This window comes from Eriocheir sinensis, chromosome 31, assembly GCF_024679095.1.
Source record: "Eriocheir sinensis breed Jianghai 21 chromosome 31, ASM2467909v1, whole genome shotgun sequence".
NCBI lineage: Eukaryota > Metazoa > Arthropoda > Malacostraca > Decapoda > Varunidae > Eriocheir > Eriocheir sinensis.
Genome location: NC_066539.1, coordinates 3947253 through 3969198, shown reverse-complemented (window position 1 = coordinate 3969198; position 21946 = coordinate 3947253). Strand labels below are relative to the sequence as shown.

The 21946-nt window shown below is 43.5% G+C and overlaps 1 protein-coding gene and 1 long non-coding RNA gene across 2 annotated transcripts in view; both read right to left on the bottom strand.

Annotated features, from left to right (window-relative positions):
- The window catches only part of LOC127005998 (uncharacterized), a 111920-nt gene that overhangs the window by 57947 nt on the left and 32027 nt on the right, over nucleotides 1-21946 (bottom strand). The window lies entirely within an intron of this gene.
- On the bottom strand, nucleotides 15636-17151 carry LOC127005816 (uncharacterized). Its single transcript, XR_007758936.1, has 2 exons — nucleotides 16964-17151; nucleotides 15636-15812 (listed from the first exon to the last, which is right to left on the bottom strand). It is a non-coding gene; the product is annotated as an uncharacterized LOC127005816 (long non-coding RNA).

The window sequence follows — 21946 nt, the reverse complement described above, 5'->3', positions numbered from 1 at the left end:
CTTTTTACTGTTATTTTTATTCGTTGCATCAGTTTCGTCAATTCTGTTCTCTTGTGTCTGTCTGTCTTTCTCATCCTCCGCTCTTCCTTCCCCCCTTTCCTTCCTTTCCTTTTTTTTCTTTTCTTTTACAGTTTTTGTGGGAGTAAGTTTTTCTGCCTGTTCTGTGTCCTCGGTTCTTCATTCTCGGGTCTTCCTCTCCCTCCTTTCCTTCCTTTCCTTTTTTTCTTTTCTTTTACAGTTTTTGTGGGAGTAAGTTTTTCTGCCTGTTCTGTGTCCTCGGTTCTTCATCCTCGGTTCTTCCTCTCCCTCCTTTCCTTCCTTTCCCTCTGTTTTTTTTCTCTTTTCTTTACAGTTTTTGTGGGAGTAAGTTTTTCTGCCTGTTCTGCGTCCTCGGTTCTTCATTCTCGGTTTTTCCTCTCCCTCCTTTCCTTCCCTTTCCTCTGTTTTTTTCCTTCCTTCTGCTGTTATTGTTGGGATAAGCCATCTGTCTGTTCTCTGTGTTTCCGTGTGTGTGATGTTACAGTTAAACACTAATTCACTCCCTGACTCTTTCCCTCTTCTTCCCTTCTATTCTTTCCGATACCGTACGCCCTTGTCCACCCAGCAGTGAATGGGTACCAGGTATTAATCGGGGGTTGTGTCCCGTCTCCTTGGGTCTGTTCCCTTTTCCTATAATTCCTTCCCCCTCCTGTCTCTCTCCGGCATATGACCACAGATGTTGCGCCGGCTAAACTAAACTTTCCAACTTTTTTCCCTTCTTTTCTTCATTCCCTTGACCCTTTCCTCCCTCCTACCGCAGCCGCTATTGGTTCATGTTGCTCTAGGTTCGTCTGTCTATTCTGGGCGAGTCTGTCTGCGTATATGGATGTAATAGAGCTAAAGGTGGTGGGTCGTTTTCTCTTCTGTTTTCTCCTTCCTTTCATGTCCCTTATTCTCCTTCCTACTGCAGCTCGTATTAGTTATTTGGCTCAAAGTGTGTGTCTATGTGTATGCTTGTGATATTAAAGCTACAGAATTCACTCCCTCGTTGTCTCTTCTTTATTTCTCTCCTTCCTTCCTTCCTTTTTTTACCCTTTCCTCTCCTGCAGCCCCTATTAGTTCTTGTGGGACCGAAGTTCGTCTCTCCATTCTGTGCGAGTGTGTCTGTGTATGCTTGTGATATTAAAGCTATAGAATTCACTCCCTCGTTGTCTTTTCTTCATTTCTCTCCTTGGTTCCGTTTTTTACCCTTTGCTCTCTCCTGCAGCTCCTATTAGTTCTTGTGGCACCGAAGTTCGTCTCTGCATTCTGTGCGTGTGTGGCTGCGTGACCTTAAGAATGAACAATACACGAACAATATACTTCCTTGCCTTGTCTCTCCTTCCCCTCCGACCTTAGCTAAACCCCCTGCTCCTCACCACCACCCCTCCCTCCCTCCTCCGCCTCCTCTTCCTCCTCCCTCCCAGTCCCCGCCGGTAATGTTGTTTTTCTGCCGCGAGGAAAGGAGACAGTCAAAAAGCTAATGACAAAATGAGGAAGAAAAATGCCCCGAACAATACTGCTCCTGAAAAAAAAGATGACACGCGTTGATAGAGGTTCCAAAATTTCACACGGACTTAATGAACTCTACTACAAGTGTCTAGTCCATATTATAAGCGCTCTCTTCCTTCCTTGGTCATTCCTTTAAAATCAGTTCCAGTATTATCAGTCGCTCAGTCAGATTCCGTTCCCTATTTCCCATATCATAAGCGCTCTCCCTTGCTTGGCCATTCCTTTAAGATCAGATCCAGTATTATCAGTCGCTCAGTCAGATTCAGTTCCCTATTTCCCATATCATAAGCGCTCTCCCTTGCTTGACCATTCCTTTAAGATCAGATCCAGTAGTATCAGTCACTCAGTCAGATTCAGTTCCCTATTTCCCATATCATAAGCACTCTCCCTTGTTTGGCCAATCCCTTTAGATCGGTTCAAACACTACCAGTCAGTCAGTCAGTCAGTAAGTCAGATCCAGTTCCCTATATCCGAGCTTGTTATGAACCTCTATGTTACGGGTTAATGGGCACATCCTAGGTTATTTTTTTGTTCTGTCCACCCCCGGGCGTATGTTCCCTGTTAGTAGTTAATAATGGCATGGCGCAAAATGACTCAAAAAAGTGATTGGATGTGAGGTATGCTGAATTTAGAGAAGATGAGAATTAGCTTGGATCGAAAAACTCTTGCTATTTTAAAGATATGAATGTTTTGATCCGGCTTGCTTTTGTTCTACTTCTTCTATTCCTTCTCTCTCACCGGACGCCGTGGATTACCAAGACGTTTTTCATTCTCCAGCTAATTTAGAGATGATGAGAACCAGCTTGGATCGAAAAACTCTTGTTATTGTAAAGATATGAATGTTTTGATCCGGTTTGCTTTTAATCTACTTCTTCTATTCCTTCTCTCTCATCGGACGCCGTGGATTTCCAAGACGTTTTTCATTCTCCAGCTAATTTAGAGAAGATGAGAATTAGCTTGGATCGAAAAACTCTTGCTATTGTAAAGATATGAATGTTTCTATCCGCCTTGCTTTTAATCTACTTCTTCTATTCCTTCTCTCTCACCGGACGCCGTGGATTACCAAAATGTTTTTCATTCTCCAGCTAATTTAGAGAAGATGAGAACCTGCTTGGATCGAAAAACTCTTGCTATTGTAAAGATATGAATGTTTTGATCCTCCTTGCTTTTAATCTACTTCTTCTATTCCTTCTCTCTCATCGGACGCCGTGGATTACCAAAATGTTTTTCATTCTCCAGCTAATTTAGAGATGATGAGAACCAGCTTGGATCGAAAAACTCTTGCTATTGTAAAGAAATTAATGTTTTTAGCCGGCTTGCTTTTGATCTACTTCTTCTATTCCTTCTCTCTCATCGGACACCGTGGATTACCAAGACGTTTTTCATTCTCCAGCTTGTATTAAACTCCTGAGTCGCTGCATGCTTTTAAAATTTCCGCTTGACTAAAATAAATTTGTTCTTTCTAACTTGTTCAGCTTCCTCTTCTTCCGTTCCTTATCTTTTTAGTCCTAATGCAAAACCGTGAAATACCAAACATTTTCCCCGACTCCACCTGTTTTGATTTGATTCGCTGCTTAAATTTGACCTCTCTTTCGGCCACCTCTTTTGATTCTTTTTATAGGAGCGGCGAGTAGCGGGCTTTTTTTATATTATTGTTTCCTTTTATTGTGTGCCCTTGAGCTGTCTCCTTTGTTGTAAAAAAAAAAATAATAATAAATAAATAAAACATCTGCTAGACTAAAATTAATATGTTCTTTTCTAGCTTGTTTTCATTCATTCGTTCTTCTCTTTCTTCTCTCCTTCTTTCTAATGGAACACCGAGTAATACCAAACATTTTCCCCGACTCCACCTTTTTTGATGTGATTCGCTGCTTAAAACATCTTCTGCTAGACTGAAATTAATCTGTTCTTTTCTAGCTTGTTTTCATTCATTTCTTCTTCTCTTTCTTCTCTTCTTTCTAATGGAACACCGAGTAATACCAAACATTTTCCCCGACTCCACCTCTTTTGATGTGATTCGCTGCTTAAAACATCTTCTGCTAGACTAAAATAAATCTGTTCTTTGCTAGTTTGTTTTCATTAATTTGTTCTTCTCTTTCTTCTCTCTATCTAATGGCAAATCGTGTGTTACCAGTCATTTTTCATTCTCCAGTCTGTATTTCTCTCCTAATTTGCTGCTTCAAACGCCTTCTACTAATCTGAAATGAACCTCTAATTTTCTGAGTTGATTTTATCCATTAATTATTATTCTTTTCCTGCCCTCTTTCTTTTCTAAGGGGGCATTGTGCGTTAACGAGATATTTTCCTCCTCTACCTTGTATTTCCTGATTCGCTGCTGTAAGTACCTTCTGCTACACTAATCTAAAATTCCTTTCTGGGTAATTTTTCATCCATTTCTTCTTCTGTTCCTTCTCTCTTTCTTCCTAATGGGACAAAGTGCATTACCAAGATATATTTTCTCCTAAAGTTTGTATTTCACCTCTGATTTTTGCGTTTTGGTTGGCAGGAAAAATCTTAACAAGAGAGAAAAAAAGAAAATTGCGGTCAAACTCTGCACTCTCACACGGCCTTCCTTGTTACTCCACGACCCTTTCCTCCCTGCTACTCCCTCTCCCTCGCCCTCCCTCTTCCTTCCTCCCTTAGTTGATGACCTCTCCCTACCTATCTTCTTTTCCTCCTCTTTCTCTGTACTATACACCGTGTGACTCTTCTCCTCAGCTGCATCTTTCTACCTCCTTCCTCTCCCTCTTCCTTCTTCCTCTCCCTCTTCCTTCTCCCTATCTCCTCTCCCTTCTTCCCAATGCAGTGGACGACCATCTCTCCCTATCCCTCTTTTCTTCCCTTTCTCTCTCTCTATGCTCCCTTTCCGTTTCTTTTCTCTCTACCTTTTTCCACCTCTCCATCTCTCTCCCTTCCGCTTTCTCCAGTCCCCTTCTCCCTACTTCTCTCTCCTTCTCTCTCTTCTATCTTCCTCCTATTCCTCTCTTCCTAACTCTCCCTTTCCTTAGCCTCTCCATTCTTAACCCTTACCTCCTTAGATTTAACTGATATCTTTCCCTTCTTTCACTTTTCCTCTCTTTCCTATCACCTATCCCACCTATACTTTTCCGTTCCTTAGCTATCCCTTCCATTACTTACCTTTCCCAACATTGATCCATCTCCCAAACCCTTCTCTATATTACCTTTCCCTGCCCCCGTCTCTTTCCCCTATTTATGCCCTACATTCACTTATTTCCTCCCTCTCTCACAAACCCTTTTCTTCCTTTCCCTTCCTCCTTTCCCTTCTTCCTTTCCCCCACTTACTCATTTCTCACTCATTCATTCATTCATTCACTCCAACCTCATCTCCATCACACGACCCTTCTCTTACTCCTTCATTCCTTCCCTTCCCAAATCTGCCTCACTCTTCCTCATCCTCATTCACTCACTAACTCACTAATTGCAACCCATACTCACTCACTCAGTAACCCTCTCACTCACCTCACTCACTTAATAACCCTCACTCCCTAACTCACTCCTAACCTCCTCCTCCATCACCACCTCCTCCTCCCCCCTCCTCCTGGCGACCCCGTAACCCCCTGGCATTCACAGGGACGCGACTCCCAGCATTACACGACCTTAAGCTGTTATTGTGTTGCGTCTCCGCCACCAGGATGTGGAGGAACAGTTAGGGCGAACAATGTTACTCCGGGCGCCTTTCACCGGCCAGGGGGGGCGGAGAGAGAGAGAGAGAGAGAGAGAGAGAGAGAGAGAGAGAGAGAGAGAGAGAGAGAGAGAGAGAGAGAGAGAGAGAGAGAGAGAGAGAGAGAGAGAGAGAGAGAGAGAGAGAGAGAACGGAAGAAAGGAATAAAGAACGGAAAGAAAGGAACAAGGAAAGGAGGAAAGAAAGCGTATAAGAGAGGAAGAAAAACGAAAATTTGGAACAGAATAAGAAAATGAGGGAAAAGAAAGGGTGTGAGAGAGAAAGAAGGAATGAAAGAGAGAACCGAAAGAACAGAAAGAAGAAGTAAGGAAAAGGGAGAGAAAGAAAGATAAGAAAGTAGGAAAGAAAAATCAGAAGGAGCGGATATAGGAAAACATGAAAAGGAAGAGGATTGTGAGATGGAGAGAAAGTAGGAAAGAAGGAACGGAGAGAAAAAGAATAGGACAAAAAATATGAGAGAAACAAAAAATGAAAGAAAGAAAAAAAAGAAAGAACGGAAAGGAGGAAAAGAATGGGTAAGAGAAAAAGAAAATAAAGAAAAAATAAAGAAAGACCGAAAGAAAGATTGACTGATACAAAGAAAGAAAGAAAGAAGAAAAAAGAAAAAAAGAACTAAAATAAAAAACGAAAAATTGAAAGAAAGAAAAGGAAAAGGAATGAAAAAAAGAAAGGAAATAAAAGAAAAATGAAAGTTAAAAAAAATCGAAAAATGAATATTAAGAATTATTCCCAATTATAACTGAATAAATGAGACCTTAAAAAACTGTTCACAAAAAGCTCATAAATAAGGAACAAGTTTTGGCTGACTGACAGATAGTTTAAAAAAAGATAAGAAAAATTCCTGGATAGTGATATCAGGCGGGGTTAGGTTCACAGGTAATGTTCATATGTCCTTACGTTAGAACCATGTTTGTTTTGTTTTTTTATAGCAGAGGAGTCAGTTCAAGGGCATAAAAAAAGGAAACAAATATGAAAAAAAGCCCGCTACTCACTGCTCCTAAAAAGAGTTAGAGGAGTGGCCGAAAGATAGGTCAATTTCGGGAGGACTTGATGTCGAGGGAATGGCCTAGGAAGGGAGTGCTTGTGATATGGGTGAAAGTCAGTCAATCTCTCTCTCTCTCTCTCTCTCTCTCTCTCTCTCTCTCTCTCTCTCTCTCTCTCCGATGATAAACACAGCCACGAGGTCGCCGTGGCTGTTAGATGCTGTTTTCTTAATGTTCTCTTCCTGCACTTAACAATCATCCTCTTATTTGTCCTCCCCCTCCTCCTCCTCCTCTTCCTTTTCATCCTGTTCCTCCACCTGTTCCTCCTCCTCCTCCTTTATTTGTTTCTTCTTAATCTCAACTGTTCTGTTCTTCCTCCTCCTCCTTCTCTTGTTCCTCATCTTATATATCTTACTTCTATCTAGATGATGAGAGGAGAGAAGATAAGAGAGGAGTAGAGAAGAGAAGAGAGAAGAGACGAGGGGAGAAAAGAGAGAAGAGAAGGGCGAAGAGAAAGCAAGGATGTACGAGAGAAATTAAGAACGGAAGAGAAGAGAGAAAAAAATGGAAGAGGAAATGAAAGAGAAAACATGAAGGAGAGAGAAACTAAAGAATAAAGGAGAGAATAAATCTTTATTGTTGGGGGAAGAAAGAAGGAGGGGGATGGAGGAAGATGGAAAAAAAAAAAAAGGCAGGGAATTAAGGTAAACACACACACACACACACACACACACACACACACACACACACACACACACACACACACACACACACACACACACACACACACACACACAGTTCCAGATAGTAGGTGAAAAATACAGAAAAACAGAGACAGACAGAGAAAGAGACATGATAAAGGGTGGGAACATCTTTTTTGTTTGTTTGTTTGTTTGTTTTAGTGGACTTTTTTTTTAGCTGCCTCCTGAACTATAAAAAAAAAAAAAAGTGTAAGGGGGTCGGGGATGAAGGATGGGAAAGGCTGAAGGAAGGGAAAAGGGGGTCGGGGAATGGGTGTGTGTGTGTGGGGGGGGGGGGGTTGTCGTGCAGTATACGTGAAGGTCGTCAGCCGGAGTCGTCAAAAGAGTCATGGTCGTGGCCACAAAAAACGCGGTCGTCGGGCTTGTCAGTCAGGTGGGCGGCGAGGGTCGTGCCGCAAAAGTGTGGACCCGCAGCTGAAACAATGGTCGGGGCACACGCCGGCGATGGGGGGGAGGGGGAGGAGGAAGAGGGGGAGGAGCTGGATTAGGCAGGGGGTACGTGTGGTGGGGCAGGTGAAGGGTACCGAAGAGGAGGATGACAGAGAAAGAGAGAAAGGAAAGGAGACAGGAGGAGAGAGAAAAAATAGGGAAGATGATAAGGGGTAGAGTGGAGAAGAGGAAGAATAGAGAGAGAGAGAGAGAGAGAGAGAGAGAGAGAATATTTTGCTTAGCCTTCTCCTTCAAAATTAGCAGGGCGAAACGAGGTCTCTCTCTCTCTCTCTCTCTCTCTCTCTCTCTCTCTCTCTCTCTCTCTCTCCTCAATTTAATGCCTGCTGAAGAGTGAAGAGGGAAAGAGAGATTGGGAGGAGGAGGAGGAGGAGGAGGAGGAGGAGGAGGAGGAGGAATAGGAAGAGTAAAGAGATAGGGAAGGGAGAGATGGACATGGGAGAGAGGAAGTTAAAGAAGGACACGAAGAAAATAAGAAGAGGAAGAAAGCGTGAGAGTCAATAACCGGAAGGCGAAGAATCTGAATGACATCACAGGTAACGGGCAAGATATTAACACCATCAATAATTAAAGGTAACTCATCAATATAACGTTCCGAGACGAAGGAGAGGCATCAACCTCACCTGCATGACTAATTAAAGGTAAAAAAAATCAACGTGACTTCAATTTTAAGGTAACATAAATACACGAACGACACAGATAGAGATAGATAGATAAATACATAGATATAGATAAATGGATTGATATAATATAGACAGATAGATAGATAGATAGATAGATAGAAAGAGAGATAGATGGATAGATAGATGGACAGTTATATAAATTGGATATATTGGCCTGATATACGTAGAGATACACAAAATTATTCTCAGAAAGGTAGATAAATAGAAGGATAGGAAAACAAGTTGATGGATGAGGAGTTGAAAAATTCGCATAATAGAAACACAACAAAAAATGATAAAAAAAAAAAAGTTTAGCTGATTTACAAAGGCAATTCAAAAGCGCAGATTACAAACTTTAAAAAAAACAGGCATTAACACACACACACACACACACACACACACACACACACACACACATACATACACACACTTCCACACATACTCGGCCACTTTTTTAAGAAACTGAGATTTAATGTTGTTAGTGGTGGTGGTGGTGGTGGTGTAAGTGGTTGGGGGGGGGGGGGGGCAGGGGCAGTGGTGGTGGAGGTGGAGGTGGTGGTGGTGGTGATGGTGGTGGTGATGGTGATGGTGAGAGAGAGAGAGAGAGAGAGAGAGAGAGAGAGAGAGAGAGAGAGAGAGAGAGAGAGAGAGTGTGTGTGTCTCAAACGGTCTTTTTATTTGTCAATAAAACCAAAACAACAACAGCAATAACGATACTACTACTACTACTACTACTACTACTACTAATAATAATAATAATAATAATAATAATAATAATAATAATAATAATAATAACAATAATAACAGTAAAAATAATAATAACAATAATGAGAAGAAGAAGAAGAAGAAGAAGAAGAAGAAGAAGAAGAAGGACAACAACAACAACAACAACAACAACAACAACAACAACAACAACGACAACAACAACAACAACAACAACAGCAACAAAAAGAAGCGTCACTGATGATTTGTGTGTATTACTGTCTGGGGAAAGGACGGATGGGAAAGGAAGGGAAGGGAAGGGAAGGGAAGGGGAAGGAAGGGGGAAGGGGGAAGGGTAGGGGGTCAGTTAGGTCAGCCCACGGGGGTCAGTTGGCAGCCCCCCGGTTAGAGTATTGCCTCAGGGGGGTGATTACTACGGTACTTAGGGGTCTGTGTGTTTGTGTGTGTGTGTGTGTGTGTGTGTGTGTGTGTGTGTGTGTGTGTTTACCAATCATTCACCTCATCAGTCTTCCTCCCTCGCTCTTTAACCTTCCTCTTCCTTCTCCTCCTTCTCTTCTTTCTTTACCTTCTTTTTTTATTTTGTCACGTCTCTCTCTCTCTCTCTCTCTCTCTCTCTCTCTCTCTCTCTCCTCCTCAACAAAAATCAATCTTCCCTATCTCTTTTTTTTTTCTTCATCTCTCTCCTCCTCATCCTCTTTTTCATCTTTCCTCCCTCTCATCTTCCTCATGTCTCCGTTACTTCTCCTGGTACTCCACTCCACTCCACATAATAGACGACTCCACTTAACACCACTCACTTAACACCACATCACTCCACTTTAACTACTTCACCACCTCCAGCATTTCCATTCCTATCCTCTTTTTCCTCTTTTTTTTCCACTTTATCCTTTTCTTGTCTCAGTTACTTCTCCAGGCACTCCACTCCCCTTCACTCCGATCCACTTAACTCCACTGCACCACCTCCAGCATTTCCCTTCCAATCCTCTTTTTCCTCTTTTTTTTCCACCTCATCACTTTCATGTCTCCGGTACTCCCTTCACTCCACTCCACTCCTCTAACACAACTCCACCACCTCCAGTATCACAAACTTCACATCTATATAATCTCTTCACCACTAGAGATCAAAGTCATGAGATATGCAGAATCCCATCCGTCTTGTCATTCCTTTTTCCTCTTTCCTGAGTTTATCTCGTCATGAAAGTCCATTCCTCATTGTTATTGGGAGACCTTGAACCTTTGTCTGTTCCCTGTTTCATGATGGTCACTGACGGCATACACTCTCTTCACACTGACATGCCAAAACAGTGTCTAAATATATATACAAAATACTCTTTGATTATACCACACTTGTCTATTATTGTTCTTCCTAACGTGATGTAAGAAGAACAAGGAGAAAAAAAAGATAGAAAGAAAGTCAGATGAAGCCAAACCAAGCTTATTACTTTTCAAATCGTGTAAAGAAAAGAACAAAAAGAACTCAAACTAAACGAAACGAAATCAAGTTAAGCTCATTACTAGTAAAAAAATAAGAGAGGAAGAAGAAAACGCACGCTAAATCAAGAGAGAGAGAGACCGACCAACTTGCCCCGTGCCGTCCGTCCTCCATGTGAAAGTGACGTCGCAGGCTAAAAGGGAATCATAAAAGAGGTTGTTGTGTACACACGCACGCACACACATACGCCTCGCAGCCCCTCGCTCTCTCTCTCACTCTCTCTCCCCTCCCTCCCTTCCCCTTCCCTGCCGCCGCCGCCACGCCCTTCGCCGCCGCCCCATTACAGGGAGATTAAAGCGTTCTCACACACATTAATCACCCTGGCCTCTCTCTCTCTCTCTCTCTCTCTCTCTCTCTCTCTCTCTCTCTCTCTCTCTCCCTCCTGATTCCTTTTCATTACTCCTGTTCATTGCTCCGCCTTTATTTCCTGACTTCCCATCTACGTTTTCTCTCTCTCTCTCTCTCTCTCTCTCTGGTTCCTCACATCTCTGCCTTCTCCTTTTCCTTCCTCTCTTGCACTTCACTTATATATTCCTCCTCTACTGTTCTCTTTATCTCTATTCCTCCATTCTTAAGATCTCTGCTTTCCTTTATCCCTGCTCTGTTTCATGTTCTGTTCCCTGCTACTTCTCGTCTTTCTCTGCTTTCCTTTATCCCTGCTCTGTTTCATGTTCTTTTCCCTGCTTCTTCTCGTCTTTCTGCCTTTCTTTATTCCTGCTCTCCTGCTTTATAGAGGCCTTCCTGCTGGGTATTAAGTTACTTTCAAACTTTAACTTTATCAGTCTCCATTTAGCGCAGTCTTCTATACCTTTCTGTGTTCTATTCTCTCGTATGTTTTAATTGTTTCGTCTATACTTATTTTTCAGCATCAGTATCCTCACTACAGCATCCATATCTGCTATCCTCATCCTTCATTTTCTTCATCTCTATCTTTCTCTTTTCTTCTCTCTTTTTTATGTTATTCTCCATCTTATGTTCTATTCGCTCCTTCTATGTTTTAATTGTTTTGCCTATTCTTATTTCTCAACATCAGTATCCTCACTACAGCATCCCTATCCGTTTTCCTCATCCCTCATTTTCTTCATCTACATCTTTCTCTGATTTCTTCTTTTTTTTTTTTGTTATTCTCCATCTTTTAAAATCTTTCAGCATCAGTATCAATCCTCAACACAGCATCAGTCTCTCCCACCCTCATCCCCCCTCTTTTTCATATCCATCTTCGTCTTTTTTATCATCATCATCATCATCATCATCATCATCATCATCTGTTATATCCACCATCGTTTTCACAATATTTTCATACCAACCATCATCTTCACTGTTTTCCTTACCACCGCCACTGCTGACATCATTATCACTATCACCATCATTAACACCACTATCTTCTTTATCACCATTCCTTGAAGTACATAAGATAACATCACCACCAATGTCTCCCTCTTCGCCACCACCCACTTCATCACCACAACATTCCTCGACACAATGGCCGGTTATAAGACACACTCGCTTCTCATATCAACTATTTCTAAAGGTCAAAGAGGGGATCAATCGGGTTCTAATGCGTGTTTCTTTAGGTTCATGGTACAGAAGAAGGGTCAGACTACCACCAGGGTCATAAAACTACCCCTGGAAATCCCCACAACTCTTACGAAAGCCTTGTCAAATTTGTTCTTGGGCGGCGAAATGTCTCATAATACGCCCCATAGTATAAATGCCTCATCACCATCAGCCCCACCATTACACTGCAAAAAGATTCACCCGCAAAAAACACCTCTCCCTCCCCTCTCTTCACCTCCCCTTATGACCCACTGTTGATGTGACCCACCGCGCCTACCCACTTGTCCAGCCAGCCATGCCCTTCCACTACCCCTGTCCAGCCATACGAACATAAGAACATAAGAACGTAAGGAGTCTGCAAGAGGGCCCAACCTAACCTTCTCTGATGCTGCTCTTTTTACGCTGCCTACCCATCCATCCTTTCTCAGCCTAGTTCAGTGATGCTCAGCCCTGTCCAATTCTTTCCTGGCCCCTAACCTAACTTCTTTACTATAATCGATCTTTACTATCTTTACAATTATATAACCGTAATTTAATCTAACCTAAACTAATATATAAACTGAATATAATCTAACTAAATCCAACTTATGTCCTAACCTAACCTAATTTAACTTTACCCAATCTATGACCAACACAAATCTAATCAAACCTAACCAAACCTAATCTATGACCTAACTTAACCTAACCTAATCTAACCTGTTACCACCACAATCAACCACATTAGTAAACTTATTAACTTTTTTTCCCCTTTTTCACGCATCTCTCTCTCTCTCTCTCTCTCTCTCTCTCTCTCTCTCTCTCTCTCTCTCGTTCTATTCTTTTATTTCTCCAACGTCTTTTTTTATCAAGTTTCTTCGGTTCTTTAATTTCCCTTCTCCTCCTCCTCCTCCTCCTCCTCCTCCTCCTCCTCCTCCTCCTCTTCCTCCTCCTCAGACTTGCATTCACGGTTCATCTGCAAAAGGAAGGGAGGGAGGGAGGAAGGGAGACAGAGAGGAGGAAGTGAGTGAAGGAGAGGAGGAGTGACAGGGAGGGAGAGGGGAAAGGGAGCTGTTGACATGACTGGAGGGAAGGTTCATGTTCCCTCCCTCCCTCTTTCCTCCATTTCTCTACTCTTTAGTTTCTCTCTTTCTCTTGCCTCTCTATTTTTTTCCTTCCCTTCTTCCTTTTTCTCTTTAATACTCCACATACCCACTCTCTCTCTCTCTCTCTCTCTCTCTCTCTCTCTCTCTCTCTCTCTCTCTCTCTCTCTCTCTCTTCTCCTTTCTCCTCCTCCTCCTCCTTCCCTTCCTTCCTTCCTCCAATGCTCCCTCTCTCCTTTCCTCCCCATCCTCTTTTCTTCCCTTTTCCCTTCTTTCCTACTCCTTCCAATTTTTTCCATCTCTTGTTTCCTTCACCCCATCTCTCCTTTCTCTCTTCTTCCCTCCTCCTCCTCTTCACCTTTGCTTCACTCCCTCCCTCCTCCCTCTTTTCCTCTTTTTTTTCTGTTGTAACCCCCCCCCCTCCTCCTCCTCCTCCTCCTCCTCCTCCTCCTCCTCCTGCTCCACCTTCTTCTTCTTCTCTTCTTTCCCGTTCCTCCTGCTTCCCACAACCCTTCTCCAGTCCGGCTCTTTTCCTTCCCTCCCTCCCCCTTTCCTCCCTCTCTCTTCCTCTCCTCCCTTTCCTCCCTTCCCCCCTCCCCCCACTCCCTCTGCGGCGTGCCCCCAGGCCCACGCCATCAGCAGTCTCCTCACGTGCGAGCAGCCGCCGGGGGGGAGCAAGGCGTGACGCTGCAGGGGTGGCGTGTGAGGGTTTGCGGGGGGAGGGGTTGGGGGTGTCGGGATGGAAGTAGTGTTGGTAGGGGATTTAGTGTGTGGGGGGTGGTGTTGGCGCGTGTGCGGTGGTGTTGGTGGGGTGTAGGTGCGTGTGGTGGGGAAGGTGTTTGTGGGTGAGGAGGGGTTCGTGGGTGTTGGTGCGTGAGGGGGTGGGTCGTGTGTGAAGGGTGTGTGAGGGGTGTTGGTGGTGGGTGTGAGAGGGGTGTTCGTGGGTGTAGGAAGGTGTGAGGGGTGTTGGTGGTGGGTGTGAGGGGTGTTGGTGGTGGGTGTGAGGGGTGTTGGTGGTGGGTGTGAGGGGTGTTGGTGGTGGGTGTGAGGGGTGTTGGTGGTGGGTGTGAGGGGTGTTGGTGGTGGGTGTGAGGGGTGTTGGTGGTGGGTGTGAGGGGTGTTGGTGGTGGGTGTGAGGGGTGTTGGTGGTGCGTGAGGGGGTGGGTCGTGGGTGAGGGGGCTGTTCGTGGGTGAATGGGTGTTAGGAGGTGTTCGTGGGTGGGTGGGTGTGAGCGTTGGTTTTCCCCTGCCCCACACCCCCCCTTCCCTTGCTTTTCCCCGTCACGATTCCTCCTCCACGTTAAGTATATACAGTAAGTGGTGATGGTGATGATGACTCTACTACTACTATTACTACTACAACTACTACTACAACTACTACTACTATTACTACAACAACTACTACTACTACTACTACTACTACTACTACAACTAATAATAATAATAATAATAATAATAATAATAATAATAATAATAATAATAATAATAATAATAATAATGATAATAATAATACAGCTTGAGACATTAATTAACACAAGATAAATACACACACACACACACACACACACACACACACACACACACATACACACACACACGCGCGCGCGCACCAAAAAAAATGTATTTGTAATATCATGTTTCGGCGATACATTTCAACTCTCTCTCTCTCTCTCTCTCTCTCTCTCTCTCATGATTATAGGCTATGAGATAATAGTTTCTTTTTTGGGGGGTGGAAATATAGTATATGAAACACCAATTATGCTCAAACTAACCAAACCTCACATGTATGTAATCAATAGGAGGTGATTAAAGCCCAACGTTGCCAGATTGTCGTACTCAGCTTCTCATTTTTCCCAATTTCAGGCTAAAAAATGTCCCACCCACAAAAGTAACGATACCTATTTATTTTTATTACTAAAAGTGTTAATTATAGAGCTTTTTTTGCAGTCATTGTGCGTTAGAAATGGGAAATCTAGTTTGGTGAGTACGATATCGTGGCATCCCTGTTAAAGCCTCCCTCAACTAAGGAGTAAAGAAAATACAGCTCTCTCAGGGTTACAATAGAGCGCTTCCTCCCGCCGAGAAGGTATGTTCGGTATCCTCAGACACTTCCGCCTCACACATAACTATTACCAAAGGCTGAGAAGGGGTTTCATCTGGTTCTAATGAAGAGTTTTTAGGTTCAAGGGTCAAACTGCCACCAGGGTCATAAAACAACTTCTGGAAATGCCCACAACACCCACGAAAGCCTTGTATGATATTTGTGCTTGAGAGCCGAAATATTTAAGTACATGACCCTAATTAAGCTCATAAATATTCTCTCCGTCACAGGCCAAACGACATACCCACCGAGCCGCCCTGACCCTGTATATACGTTAATAAGCAGCAACATTATCACCTTATCAACAACATAACTACCGTTTTATAGAATCGTCACCCAGCACACACTTGCCACACCAAACACCCAAACACCCTCCCCCCCTCCACCCCCTTTCTTAACCAGTAATAACCACCTAAGTCTTGTTACCTGCGAATCATCGAGCTCGTTTCAAATAACTGGCGCTTCGGTACAAGTCTTTGGGTCTTTAGGAGCATGGTTTGGCTAGTGTGTGAGGCCAAGTTCACTGAGGCGGCAGCACTTTTCTTGGTGGAAGTAGTACTGCATTAAAACTATATAGGTAAAAGATACAATTGCAGGCATAGGTGAACGCTTATATTCCTGACGTGTGATGGGCACCTCCACAAGCCGCTGAGCCGTGGGGTGACGCGCGGGTCGAGGCTCACCAAGGAGTCAAGAGAAGGAGAGGCAATGATATCCGCGAGACTGAGGACGCGGACTAGTTTTTCAAATCGCACCTTGATGTCAGCACCATGTCTGAAAGGGTGAGGAAGTTAAGCTTGTTTGGTAAGTTCAACCACCTTCTATATCATATTCTGCACGTTGAAACTATTGCTTTTTTATAGTGATGAAGCACCCAAATGATTTCTGTTGGTGTTAAAAAGTCAGTCATACATATTATCAATAGTTTAACATGTCGAGGAAGTAGATAGAAAGAAGACTGGAGAATATATTCGAGTTTCAAACTGTCTCGACGCCATATTTTGCTACTCGACATAATTCTTGCAGATTTCGTGGCAAGAAAAGAAACTACTGCTTGGAGTTCTCCAGCATTTTATTTCCCAGAGATGGCAGACGGTAAGGAAATGCAGAATGAGTGTGTATTGTACGGGGAGAACAGACGAGAAGCAAGAGAACACGTGCCAGGCTGGTGCAGTTACTGTATCTCGCCGCCCCTTTCTCTCCGCTACATGACGACTACTCGATCGTTTGGCCGGTGATTGATAGAAACGAGGTCTTCATGTTCTTGTCAATCACTAGTGTTGGTAGTTATATATTTTTACTCACGAGATTATTGATATCGACCTAGTGAGACAATATTAAACAGCCAGTGCGGAGCAACATTCACCAGCCGCTGGTCTCATATTTCTCTCGTCTATTTGACCAGTGCAATACAAACTTTAAAAAAAAATAGTGGAAGAGGATATCTATTATTCTGAACTTCCTTATTGTCTGGCGTCTCTAAGAAATATAATGATGGCGTACTCCAAGGCTGGCCATAAATAATATAATAAAAATAACATTTCATATAAATTTATCGCTTATATTTAATTGACAAATTAACTAATACGCAGAAAAAAAATCAAATAAAAATATTTAGTTGCCCCTGCAAAATTACGTTTTCACCATTTAGTTTTTCTTAAGTCCGATAGATGGCGCCACCAGCGGCCTCCAGGCTTTAACATTGAATCGCCCATCCTTATACTCTTGAATCCTTGGGGCTCACAAACTAACCAAGTAATCCTCTTTTATATATTCTCAACGTCTGCGTATTTCCAAGCAAAACGGAATGACGAACCAATCCGGGCCGGGGGACTGAACACTGACACAGCTCAGGAATATACACCCTAACACACACACACACACACACACGCGTGTTAACCCAGCATCAATCTTCCCACCATTACCTGAATGCTTTCCTCGTCTCCTGTCGCGCCCCAAGCCTCGCCTCCAGCTTGGGGAGGGCGTGGAGGGCGTGCGAGTGACTTGGCACCATCACACCGCCGCGGGTAGACGTGGGAATACGCGAGAGCACAAAGCAAAGAACAGCCGCTGGTGCGGCGTGAGTCCGTCGACGCCGCAGGGGTAAGGCTCCGCCGCCACCCTGGGACTAGGAAGCATGAACAGATGATGAATGAGATGCGCAAAATCATATCCCAACACGTCAATTCAGCTGCTGCTTCTTCCCGTTTTCTTCTTTTTCATTCCCTTCCACATTTCCTTCTCTGTAGTGATCCCGCTTTCGTTACATATCGTTATGTGATATATTAAGAAACAGGTGAGGAAAGACAAGCGCAGTATCATATCCTAACACGTCAAATGAGCTGTTTTTCTTCTTTTCGTTTTCGTTCTCATTTCCTTCTGTTGTGAATTTATTTTCGTCTTACATTTGATTAATGATGAAAGGAAGAGATGAAAGACAAGCTCTAGATCTGATGAAAGAAATAGACGAAATACAAGCGTCGAATGAGCTGTTTCTTCTTCCCCTTTTCTTTTTTTTCTTTCTCTACATTATTTCCTTCCATAGTGATTGTATTTTCGTTGTTTATCATATTTGTAATGTACAAAACGACAAGAGAGAACAAGAAGCGTAAATCAAATAACAAACACATCAAATCAGTCGTTTTCGTTTTTCTCTTTTCCATTTCGTCCTTATTTTGTTCTCTCGTGACTGTTTTCTATATGGGCGAGGATGATGTGATGTAGTTTAAGCTTTTTTTCACTCCTCTTCCTTCTATCTCTCTCTCTGAGCTCTGTGTTTATGTATTGCAAGGTTTCTGTGGTTTACGAAGCAGTAGCCGATTCTCTCTTGTTTTCTTCTCATAAGCCACTCTTCAATCCATTTATTCTATCTCCATGACGACTAAACTTGCTATAACATGTACTAAGCAGCCCTTGGGAAGCAGCATACACATAGCCTATTATAGAACTGCCTGGCGTACGATGCTATAACATGTACCCGGCAACCCTTGGGAAGCAGCGTACACATAGCCTATTATAGAACTGCCTGGCGTACGATGCTATAACATGTACCCAGCAACCCTTGGGAAGCAGCATACACATAGCCTATTATAGTACTGCAGCATGCCTGGTGTACGATGCAATAATATGTACCCGGCAACCCTTGGGAAACACCATACACATTATAGCCTATTATAGTACTGCCTGGCGTACGATTGATATTACGTTTTTTTTTTTTTTTATAAAGTTCGTCAGTGTTAGAATGGATACGACGATGGGGAAAGGCTTGTTCTGCGCCTTGGTCTTGGCTGGGAGTTTACATAATACACTGCAAGGTTTGGTTTGCTCGACGTTTGGGTGTTGGTAAGTGGATCGAGTGATTGGATGAGTGAGTGACTAATTACATTATTGATTGGGTTACTGATTGAATGATTAACGTATGGTATGATAGACAATGACAAACTAACCGATTAACTGACTGATTGACTACCTAAGTGACAGACTTCTCGATTGACTGACAGACTGATTGACTGACTGACTGACTGACTGACTAATTATTCAACTGATTGACTGACTACCTAACTGATTAACTGGGCTATTGCTAAACACACACACACACACACACACACACACACACAGACACACACACCTTTCTCCCTGCTTTCCACTTTCCCCCTCAGCAGCAAAAGAAGCACAAATCTCCCAACAGCACCTAGTTCCGCCGCCCCTTCCTCTACCCTACCATACCCCTGCCACCCCCTCCCCCCCTCGTTTAGCACCCATACCACCCTGCCAGCACCCAGAAAACTGTCACTGTCGAGATAAAAGTTAAAAAGATAAATTGAGACACTTTTAAAATATATAGATAGATAGATGTATAGATGAATAGATTGTAGTCGTTATCATTTATTTTAAAGTTTGATAATAAAGTGTGGAATGATTAGAAAACAGTTATGCATTATTCTTTTCCTTCTTCTTCTTCTACTTCTTCTTCTTCTTCTTCTTCTTCTTCTTCTTCTTCTTCATAAGGTATAATAATGAGATTTAAGGCAATGACCGTCTGGGAGAAACTGTCTAATTTCCTGTTACTCTCTCTCTCTCTCTCTCTCTCTCTCTCTCTCTCTCTCTCTCTCTCTCTCTCTCTCTCTCTCTCTCTCTCTCTCCTCCTCTCCACTTTTTCGTTTTTTGTTATCTACTCCTCCTCCTCCTCCTCGTTGTTCCTGCTCCCATTTTATCTGCTTTTATTCTTCCTCCTCCTCCTCCTCCTCCTCTTGCAGCTTTTCCTTTATCAACTCTTAATATTTCGCCTCCTCCACCGTCTCCACTTGCTTTTTCTTTATCTGCTCCTATTATTTTCTCCGCCGCCTCCTCCTCCACCTCCTCCCCTTGCTCTTCCTCCTCCTCCTCCGCCTCTCCACGCAACGTTTGCCTCCACTCACCCGGAAATGAGCCTCGTTTGATAAGCGGCCTCGCGGGGAAACACAGGGACAAAAAAACGTCACGTACGGAGCAGAGAAGAGGTGGTGAGGCGGGGAGACCGGGCGATGGGTGAGACGGGGCAGGGTGGGACCGGGAGGAGGAGGAGGAGCGGGAGGAGAAGGTGGTGGTGGGTTCTGATGTTAAGCAAGGTGGGCATAAGTGGGCAGAGTGGGTAAGTAAAGGGGCTATTACAGTGGGCAAATTTTCCGTGGATCTTCAGTCAAACCACGATTTCAGCTAGCGTGGTTCTCATTTGTTTCTTGTTATTGCTGATGATGATGGTGAGTAATACCGTCGTCCTTCGGTGAAATCTACCGTAGCTTTGGAAGATCCTGGACACGTCAGAAATCCACGGAAATATGAAAACCACGCCAGCGGAAATTGTGGTTTGACTGAAGATCCACGGAAAATATGCCCAGTGTAATAGCCCCTTAAGGAGAGTAGGTAAAGGATAACGATAGATATAACAAATAGGAAGATGCTTAAGGTAAAGACTGGTGCTATAACTGCGCGTGGCGGCGGTGCTCCTCTCCGTCACGCTGACCCTCTGAGTCTGTGGTGGGAGAAAACCCGAAATTGACCTCTCTTTCGGCCACCTCTTTTGATTTTTTTTTTTTAGGAGCAGCGATTAGCGGGCTTTTTTTTATTATTGTTTCCTTTTTTGGTGCCCTTGAGCTGTCTCCTTTGTTGTAAAATATATATATATAAATAAATAAATAACCCGACTCAGGACCAGTGTCTCATCCAGGTTATCACAATTCACCTTCCTCAGGCTTCATTAAGTATCCTTTTATCCACCAGCCCGAAAGAGTGGATGAACAACTGGGTGGGCTGCACGCGGACTCCCCATGCCGGGACTCGAACTCCAGACCTGCAGATTCGTAGTCGGGGATGCTAACCACTGCACCACGGAGGAGAATGAACGGAAAATGATAGGGATGAAGATTAAGAATGGGAGGGGGAAGGAAACGAAAGATGAGGAAGAGGAGGAGGACGCGTAAGACGATGATGAGACCGAGGAAGAGGAGGAGGGGAGGAGGAGGAGGAGAAGGAATTAGTGGAGGAGAAAGAAGCAGGAGGTGATTGAGCGGAAACATAATTTTGTGCCATGCTGAAACGTCGCTTGAGTCTTTTATTACGTCTGTGAGTGGGTGTTCTGCATCGGGAGAGAGAGAGAGAGAGAGAGAGAGAGAGAGAGAGAGAGAGAGAGAGAGAGAGAGATGGGCAGATAGATAGATTGACATGCAGATAAATAGATAGAAAAGAAAGAAATATGTAGATAGATATATTGACAGATAGATAGATAGAAAAAAAAAGATGTGTAAATAGATAAATTGACAAATAGATATAAAAAGAAAAAGAGAAGGAAGAAAGTAAGAAAGAAAGAAAAAATAACACATAAAACAAACTACACCCAAATTCTGTAGAGTAAAAAAAATAAATCTCATACGTGTTTCATATCCTACTGTGTGTATGTGTGTGTGTGTGTGTGTGTGTGTGTGTGTGTGTGTGTGTGTGTGTGTGTGTGTCATCCTCCCGCCCTTGACTCCCACCTCGCCCCTGACCCGTCGCCACGTTACCAAGTCTTAATCAGCGGCGACTCCCTCCAGGCGACGAGGAACCTGTTATAGGAGCCGCAGGGAGGGAGGAGGCGAGGAGCGTGTGAGTGCGGCCCGCGGGGAGGGTGAGAGAGAGGGGCGGGAGACGCGGGACAGGAAGTAGCAAGATGGGTGGGTGATGGTGTTACTACGAGCTGTCTGTCTGGGAAGGGAGAGAAGGTTAAAGGGACAAGAATGAGCGTAGGGCCAAGGCTTACAGTAGGTTGGCCGGCTTCTAAACTTGGCTTCTGCTTTGTGGAGAGATCATAAACGATAGACAGCCACAATAACAGAGTTGCACTCAAAAAACTTTATGAGAGTTAATGCAGACAGGAAACCAGAAGAGGAGAGATAATAAGAACATTTGTCAAAGTGGAATGGATTGCATTTAACCAGACTGGGAGAGGGGGTAACAGATACTGCCAAAATTACAAAGTGAAAAGCCAGAAACTTTTAGGAGGTTAGGACAGGCAGAAAACCAGGAGGAGAGATGGTATAAGAACACTTGTCAGAGCTAGGTGCGGTGCATTTAATTAAGTAGACAATGAGATAGGATAACACAGAGAAAAAATAAGTTCCAACCGAAAAAGTGTATTAGAGGTTAGGGCAGACATAAAACCAGGAGGAATATAATTAGATTTGCCAGAACGGAATGGAGTTCATTTTACCGGACGATGAGATAGTATAACATATCGACAACCCAAGTAACGGAGTGGCGATCTAGATACTGTGGAAATCAGGGAAGACAGCGGACTAGGAAAAAGAGTACATTGAAGCGTTTGTCAGTCCAGGATGGAGTGCTCAACCATCAGACAGCGAACAAGGAAAAAATAAAGTATAATCGGAGCGTTT